This window comes from Rhinopithecus roxellana, chromosome 8, assembly GCF_007565055.1.
Source record: "Rhinopithecus roxellana isolate Shanxi Qingling chromosome 8, ASM756505v1, whole genome shotgun sequence".
In the NCBI taxonomy this organism is placed as follows: domain Eukaryota; kingdom Metazoa; phylum Chordata; class Mammalia; order Primates; family Cercopithecidae; genus Rhinopithecus; species Rhinopithecus roxellana.
This window is the reverse complement of record NC_044556.1, coordinates 95,380,801-95,390,155: the sequence shown is the minus strand read 5'-3', so window position 1 is coordinate 95,390,155 and position 9,355 is coordinate 95,380,801.

The window sequence follows — 9,355 nt, the reverse complement described above, 5'->3', positions numbered from 1 at the left end:
GCATCCCGGCTTTCTTGCACTTTGGAACATTACATAGCATTTCAGCACTATGCTTGGGGCCATTTTAAACAGAGAAATTACCTATGAAAAGCACAAAATGAGGAACATTTGGTATTAAGTAGACTGCAAAGGACACTTGTTTACAAAACAAGAGCTGAAACAAGAGGCAGAGTGTTGGCTTATTCCACTTCAGCTGGGAATGTGTACATCAGGTGACTCAAAATTTTCACCACTCATATATCCACAAGTGACCCCAAAACTGTCACAAGTATTGATCTTGAGGTTACAAATAAATGCTAGCAAGAAGATGAATTTGTTGGCCAGGCATGGTGGCTCACACCTGTGATCCCAGCACTTTGGGAGGCTGAGGCAGGCAGATTACCTGAAGTCAAGAATTCGAGACCAGCCTGGCCAATGTGGTGGAACCCCATCTGTACTAAAAATACAAAATTAGCTGGGCATAGTGGAGCACGCCTGTAATCCCAGCTACTTGGAAGGCTGAGGTAGGAGAATTGCTTGAACTTGGGAGGTGGAGTTTGCAGTGAGCTGAGATTGCACTATTGCACTCCAGCCTGGGCAACAGAGCGAGACTCCATCTCAAGAAAAAAAAAAAAGAAGGTTAATTTGCAGTACAGAATCTGCAAATACAGAACCTGTGAATACTGAGGATGGACTGTACAAATGGACCCTGAAATCCCACTGCCTGAGCATTCAGTGCCTTGCTGTTGCACCCGGGAAGCTGGGTATCATCTGCCCCACTTTGATCATAGGACCAATTATGCATATTTAACTTGTGAAGTAACATGCTGGTCTCCTGTGTATCTTAAGGGGAGGAAATGTTGGTTGGTTTGTATCCCTACCACATAGCACAGTGGCTGGCACATAGTAGATGTTTAATAAATAATAAATAAAAATTAATAATAAGTGAATGAACCACTTAAGTGAAAAAAGTGAATTAAGAATGGTAGATCTCAAGGTCTCTAGAGTAGAAGGGAGGCCATCACTTTAAAAGTTATTTTCAATTCATGACAGATGTATCTGGAGGGAGTATGCAAATCTATTTCACTAGTTAATTAAACTTTGGTAAAAAGCTTTCCACTGGAAGTATAAAAAAGGTAGGAACCTATTTGCTGGCCTGTACTGCTGTTTGCTACATGGGATTTAATGTAGAATTCAGTCGGGCTCATCTGTAGAGTTGAATAAAGCCCAGTTCGCTTTCACACTGCTGTAGGAAACACTGATGACTCTGTGTAAATTAATTCTGTCTGGTGCTCCTGATTCTATTTACAGTCCAGTTCCCCTTTGCTCTTCATGCAATTTCCTGGCCAGTGTGCACTGAGAGCTTTTGGTCTTCTTCCACTTTCTGTTCAGTGAATTTTAACCCCATTATTCAATGTTCATTTAAATAGTGAACGGTGCCAAGCTTGGAAACTCCTTGATTTTTAGTTTCAGTTAAGCTGTTATCTGAATAGGGTTTGCAAACAGTGTCTTAACCAAAGGATTCTTGGAAATGCTGGCTGTGGTTAAGAAGAGCTTTTGAATGAATTGTTTCCATTTGAATTTTGTCAACTGAATGACTTTTATTTTGTATGACAGTCTCAGTGACCACTAGAGTCATTCTCTCAATTCGTATTCATTCAGGATAAAAAAAGGAACGTGAATAGATGTTCTCTGAGGATAATTCTCAAATCTCTATGCACAACCAGTCATCAAGTACCACACACACCCTCTCCTTTCCATCCTGACAGCCAGGCCCTTGATCTGGGGGGCAGCTTTAACTCCAGCATGCACTAAAACATTAGCTTCCTTCCCTTTTTTTTTGAGTTGAGCTCTCATTCTGTTGCCCAGGCTGGAGTGCAGTGGCACAATCACGGCTCACTGCAGCTCAAACTCCTGGGCTCAATAAAACATCAGCTTCTTAATTTTTCTTTTCTTCTTCCCGTATGTCAGCTCCTTTTCCACTCCCATTGCATCCCTTTTGTACCCCTGCTGTGTTAACCCTGTAAAACACAGATTGCGGCCGGGCACAGTGGCTCACGTCTGTAATCCCAGCACTTTGGGAGGCCAAGGAGGATGGATAGCCTGGAATCAGGAGTTCGAGACCAGCCTGGCCAACAGTGAAACTCCGTCTCTACTAAAAATACAAAAAGTTAGCTGGGCGTGGTGGCGAGGGCCTGTAATCCCAGCTACTAGGGAGACAGAGACAGGAGAATTGCTTGAACCCAGGAGGCAGAAGTTGCCATGAGCCAAGATGGCACCATTGTACTCCAGCCTGGGTAACAAGAGTGAAACTCCATCTTGAAAAACAAAAACAAAACACAGATTTCATCATTCCTGCACTAAAGGTACCTGAGCTACCTGTGCTTTACACTCTCTCCTTGTCTAAAAGCTCATCTGGTTTATGCAGTTCCTCAGATCATTAGATTTTCATCATGGGGGGCTCACATGCCCACTCACCATCTCCACGATGTCATTTATGTTGGCCTCTGTCTTGTCCTGTCTCTAACTCCTTAAAGGCGCAGAGAAGTCTAACTCCCTTTCCAAGGCCTTTCCTATGGATGGTCCCCATTTATGAACTCCTGGAGTCAATAGCACTCTATTTTGGTACTTACACTATTCACTAATGCATTGTATTTTTCTTAACCCTTTCATAAATACATACATATATACACGTATACATATTTAAATTATGAGCCCCTGAAATCCAGGACTTATTTTAGACTGGCACTGTTCAATAGAAACATAATGTGAACCAAAAATGCAAGTCTCATATGTAATTATACATTTTTTAGTAGCCGCTTTTAAGTAAACTTAAACAGTAGCCGTTTACGTTTTTAAACAGTAAACAGGTCAGGTGCAGTGGCTCATGCCTGTAAACCCAGCACATTGGGAGGCTGAGCTCAAAAGGTCAGGGCTGCAGTGAGCTATGATCACACCACTGCACTCCAGCCTAGGGGGACGAAGTGAGACCCTGATGCAAAAAGAAAAATAAACATAAAATCAACAGGAATAAACAAGTGAAATTAAAAATGTATTTTATTTAATGAAATATATCCAAAATATTATTTGAACATGCAATCAATATGAACAAATATTAAGGAGCTATCTCACATTTATTTCACGGTCAGCCTTTGGAATCCAGACTGCGTGTCATGCTGACAGCACATCTCCATATGGACTAGCCACATTTCAAGGCTCAGGAACCCTTTGTGGATAGTGGCTGTCCTGTTAGGCAGATCGGTTTTAGGCATTCTTAGCCCCTAGTATCCCATAGTTAAGTGACAGCAAAATATACACAAAATATGTGAGTCAACAGATTGTCACCAGGCACACATTTCTGTCCTTGCGCTGTTCTTGTTTATTGTTTGATCGTTTTCACTGATGGTTGGGATGGTGCAGTGTTCAGGAACCCGCTCTGCAGTGGGCACATAGTCAACACTACTGCGCTCTGCACTTAAACATTGGTTAAGAGGGTAGATTTCATGTTATGTTTCTTTAGCCACATTAAAAACAAACAGACAAACAGCGACAAAAAAAACAGCCACGCTGAGTCAGAGAAATCTTACTTTCAAATCTCAGCTCTACCACTCACAACATGTGTGAACGTGGGGAAGTTACTTTTCTTCCCTTGACTTTGGTTTCATCATCTGTAAATGAGGATAATTATACAGACCTCGAAGGAGTGTTATGAAGAGTAAATGAGATACTGCCTATAAAATGCTAACCCCAGTGCACAGAACATATTAGGCCCTTAAAAATATTAGGTATTGGCCGGGCGCAGTGGCTCATGCCTGTAATCCCAGCACTTTGGGAGGCCAAGGTGGGCAGATCATGAAGTCAGGAGTCCGAGACCGGCCTGACCAACGCGGTGAAACCCCATCTCTACTAAAAATCCAAAAATTAGCCAGGCGTGGTGGTGCATGCCTGTAATCCCAGTACTCAGGAGGCTGAGGCAGGAGAATTGCTTGAACCTGGGAGGCGGAGCTTGCAGTGAGCCGAGATAATACCATTGCACTCCAGCCTGGGCAATAGAGTGAGACTCCATCTCAAAAAAAAAAAAAAAAATTAGGTATCACCGCTAGTATATCACTACTAACTGTATATACATTGATTTGGTAGGCGTGATAATGCTGGGAAAAATAGGTATAAAAAATCAAGGCTCAAAAAGCTTTTCTCCGATAGGATTTAACAGATTGAGTAAAACAAAAGGAAATTTAATATGAATAAGTTTAAGTATGGCACTTACAGTAAAAAATCCAACTACACATGAAGATAGGCTTTTAGGTAAATTGTAGCTCATAGTAAAAGAGGTATTTATTTACTCATATGACAAAATATAATTCAGAATAAAATTATTTTTAAAACACATTTTTATTTTATTATCTTTATAATATAAAAATTCAAATACAGTCATGTCCCTCATAACATTTTGGTCAATAACAGACCACATGTATGATAGTGGTCTCATAAGATGATAATGGAGTTGAAAAATTCCTATCACCTAGTGATGTCATAGCCATCCTTATGTTGTAGTGCAGTGTATCACTCACATGTTTATGGTAATTCTGATGTAAACAAACCTACTGTGCCGCCAGTCTTATAAAAGTATAGCACATATAATGATGTATATTGCATAATATTTGATCATGATAATCAACTATATTACTGGTTTATGTATTTACTGTACTATACTTTTTATCATTGTTTTAGAATACACTTATTCTACTTATAGTTTTAAAAAGTTAACTGTAAACCAGCCTCAGGCAGGTCCTTCAGGAGGTTTCCAGAAGAAGGCATTGCTGTCATAGGAGATGACAGCTCCATGCATGTTATCATCCCTGAAGACCTTCCAGTGGGATAAGATGTGGAGGTGGAAGGCAGGGATATTTATGATCCTGACCCTGTGTAGACCTAGGCTAGTGTGAGTGTTCTTGTCTTAGTTTTTAACAAAAAAAAATTTTTAAGGTGAAAAAAAAAAGGAAAAGGAAAAAGCTTATAGAATAAGAATGTAAAGAAGGAAAATAGTTCTGGACAGTTGTACAATGTGTTTGTGTTTTAAGCTAAGTGCTATGACAAAAGAGTCAAAAAGTCAAAAACAGTTTTACAGTTTATAAAGTGAAAAGGTACATTAAGCTAGGGTTAATTTATTATTGAGGAAAAAAGTTTTGGCTAGGTGCGTGGCTCACGCCTGTAATCCCAGCACTTTGGGAGGCTGAGGCGGCCAGATCACTTGAGGTCAGGAGTTTGAGACCAGCCTGGCCAACATGGAGAAATCCTGTCTCTACTAAAAAAACAAAAATTAGCCAGGTGGTGGCGGGTGCCTGTAATCCCAGCTGGATGAGGCAGGAGAATTGCTTGAACCCAGGAAGCAGAGGTTGCAGTGAACCGAGACTGCGCGACTATACTCCAGCCTGGGTGATGGAGCAAGATTCTGTCTCCAAAAAAATAACCAGAAAGAAAGTAGTTTTTTCATAAAGTTAGTGTAGCCTAAGTGTCCAGTGTCTATAAAGTCTCCAGCAGTGTATAGTAATGTCCTCAGCCCTCACATTCACTCATCAGTCACCCACTGACGTGCCCAGAGTAACTTCCAGTTCTGCAAACTCCACTCATAGTGCTTGACACATGAACCATTTTTTATCTTTTACACTATGTTCTTACTCTACCTTTTCTATGGTTAGATATATTTAGATACATAAACACTTGCCATTGTGTTACAATTGCCTACAGTGTTCAGTACAGCAACTTGCTGTACAGGTTTGCAGCCTAGGAACCATAGTCTGTGCCATGTAGCCTAGGTGTGTAGTAGGCTACACCACTTAGGATTGTGTAAGTACACTCTATGATATTTGTACAATGATGCAATCACCTGACAATGCATTTCTCAGAACGTATCCCTGTCCTTAAGTGATGCATGACTGTAGCACTAAAGAGTATACAGTAAAGGGTTAGAAACGCCCTTCCCCTACACTCTAGAAGTTAACATCCACTGTCCACATTTTCTGCCACGCCCACCTGGAAATATCGTATACCTAAACAAGGATGTATTTGTTTATCCTTTTTCTATTTTAACACTTAGGGGGATAGACTGTTATTAATACTCTTGTGCATCTTACTTGGAAAGGGGTTAAATAAAACTGAAGTTGGATTTAAGTTCAATAGCATGCAGAAATGTGATGTGTCACTCCAAACTTTCATTCAATTTTATGCTTCAAAAGAAGTAGGCTGTCAAGTGGAAGAAGCCAGCCACCGCTATTTAGAACATGTCAGCACATCTGAAATTTTTCACTTGCATATGGGCATGACCTTTTAAGACAAATACTGACAAATTGTGTGTGTGTGGAGGAGGGTGAAAAAGGAGGTAAAATATTAAAACTATTTCTTGACCGAAGACCAGCTGTTTGAGGACTTAAGGATATTTGAACTGTAGAAGGGACATCTTGGAGGAATTCTCTAGGAAAAAATATCCATTGGAATGAGCTCAGAGAGAAGTGCTCACCCAGGGTTCCGTCAGTTATGTGAGATATATATATATAATTTTTTGGGGGGGGGATAGAGTTTTGGTTTGTTGCCCAGGATGGAGTGCAGTGGCACAATCTTGGCTCACTGCAATATCTGCCTCCTGGGTTCAAGCAATTCTTGTGCCTCAGCCTTCTAAGGAGCTGGGATTACAGGCGTCTGCCACCACACTGGCTGATTTTTTGTATTCTGGAGAGATGGTGTTTCACCACATTGCCTAGGCTGGTCTCAAACTCCTGAGCTCTGGCAATCCTCCTGTCTTGGCCTCTCAAAGTGCTAGGATTACAGGCGTGAGCCACTGCACCTGGCCTATGTGGCATATTTTGACTATGTAAGGACTTTTGTGGAGATGAAGAGAGGTAACACATGTAAAAGGGCTTTTTTTCTTTCTTTCTTTCTTTTTCTTTTTTTTTTTTTTTTTTTGAGATGGAGTCTCGCTGTGTCGCCTAGGCTGGAGTGCAGTGGCATGATCTTGGCTCACTGCAAGCTCCGCCTCCTGGGTTCATGCCACTCTCCTGCCTCAGCCTCCCAAGTAGCTGGGACTACAGGCACCCACACCACGCCTGGCTAATTTTTTGTATTTTTTAGTAGAGACGGGGTTTCACCGTGTTAGCCAGGATGGTCTCAATCTCCTGACCTCGTGATCTGCCCACCTTGGCCTCCCAAAGTGCTAGGATTACAGGCATGAGCCACTGCACCTGGCCCACTGCAGCCTTGACTGACTGGGCTCAAGTGATCCTCCTGCCTCAACCTCCTAAGTAGCTGGGACTATAGGTGTGTACCCCATATTCAGCTAATTTTTTATTTTTTTGTAGAGACAGGATCTCACTATGTTGCCCAGGCTGGTCTCCAACTCCTGGGCTTAAGCGATCCTCCTGCCTTGGCCTTTCAGAGTAAGGATGGAGACCACCCTTCATATTGTCTTATACCCAATTCCTGCCTCCAAAGAAAGAAGTAAAGACTAAAAGGCAGAAATGAAATCCACAGGCAGATAGCCCGGTGCACGCCCTGGGCCTGGTAGTTAAAAATCAGCCCCTGACCATAGATTCCAGACATTGTGTGGAAAAGCATCGTGAAAATCCCTGTCCTGTTCTGTTCCATTCTAATTACCAGTGCATACAGCCCCCAGTAATGTACCCCCTGCTTGTTCAATTGATCACGACCCTCTCACGTGGACCCCTTTAGAGTTGTAAGCCCTTAAAAGGGATAGGAATTGCTCACTCAGGGAGCTCGGTTTTTTTGAGACGCAAGTCTGCTGAAGCTCCCGGCTGAATAAAGCTCCTTCCTTCTTTAACCCGGTATCTGATGAGTTTTGTCTGTGACTCACCCTGCTACAAGAGTGGTGGGATTACAGATGTGAACCACCATGTAATAATGCCTTTCTTTCTTTCCCTTCCTTCTTTCCTTCCTTCCTTCCTTCCTTCCTTCCTTCCTTCCTTCCTTCCTTCCTTCCTTTCCTTCCTTCTTTCTTTCTTTCTTTCCTTCCCACCCTCCCTCCCCCCCTCCCTCCCTCCCTTCCTTCCCTCTCTCCCTCCCTCCCTCCTTCCCTCCCTCCTTCCTTCTGGGGGCTAGTGAATGATGGTGTTTCTACATACTGCTTGAGGAACGGACTCCCCTGTCCTCTCTTCCATTTCCAGTGTTTCGACTATCCCCTCTAAGTGCAGACTTTGTTTCAGCCTTTACACAAACAGTTACATGGATTCTGCCTTTGGTATCTTCCCAGTAAGAAGCCAATGGCCTGTGGCAAGGCTCTATTCCTATTGTTTATTAACTGAGCAAACTTGGGCAACACAAGTACGTTTTATCAGCCCTTTATTCCTCATTGCCAGGTAGAACTCTGAGTCATATTCATCCCCCCCGTGGTTGGATCAAATGAGAAAGCTCTTTCTAAAGTATCAAGAGCTGATGATTTCTATTTCCTGTCTCTGAATTACCACCTAAATCAGGCCAGGTTGCCTCTCAATTCAAAGTTGCATTCACCTCTTAACCATTCTTCCTCCCTCTAGTGTCCACTCATACGCAGCCTATTAGACATGAAAGTGCCAGAATGATCTTTCTAATGCTCTGATTATTTTAAAATATAACCTCCCATTGCCTGTAAAATAGAGTCCAAACTTCTTAGCATGGAATTCAAAACTCTCCCCATTCTGAGGTCAAAGCCACTGTTCCAGCCTAGCTTCCAACCAATCAGGAGTCTACCCACTCTCCCTGGTCTGTCTTCACTTTCTGAAAGTCTACTTACCCTTCAAGCCTACTTTAAGTCAACAGTTTTCTGTTATACATTTTCTGAACTGTACAATGAATCCTGCCCTGCTGGGACTGCCACAGTATTTGATCTGCACTTCTATCACGATGCCTCCTACGTGATCTCACCTGATGAATTGGAAGTCACTTGAAGTCATGGATTGACCCTCATGCATGTTCACCATAGAGCTTTGCACTGTAGCTTACACATAGTAGTGTTAAAAGACCAACTGAGACACACTGAAATATCAAAGAGTTTGAGCAAAAATTGATTCATAAATCGGGCAGCTCCAGACCACATGTGGCTCTAGGGACTGACAAAGGGACAGGAGGGAAAAAGCTTTTATAGGGTGAATGAGGAAGCAAGGCAAAGAAAATGTTTGATTGGTTAAAGTGGAGCAATGGCCTTATTTGGATCATTCCAGTGGACAGCCCCCAGTTAGAGGTTAGTTGGAGGTTTCTGACTGGCTAAGCTTGTTTTGTTTTACTGTTTACACTGAATTAGGTTTTAACTTGCTTAAGTAGGAACCCAGAGCACTGGAGCTGCCTCAGCCTAATGACCTCCCAATTAATTATTTTAACAGTAATTATTCAA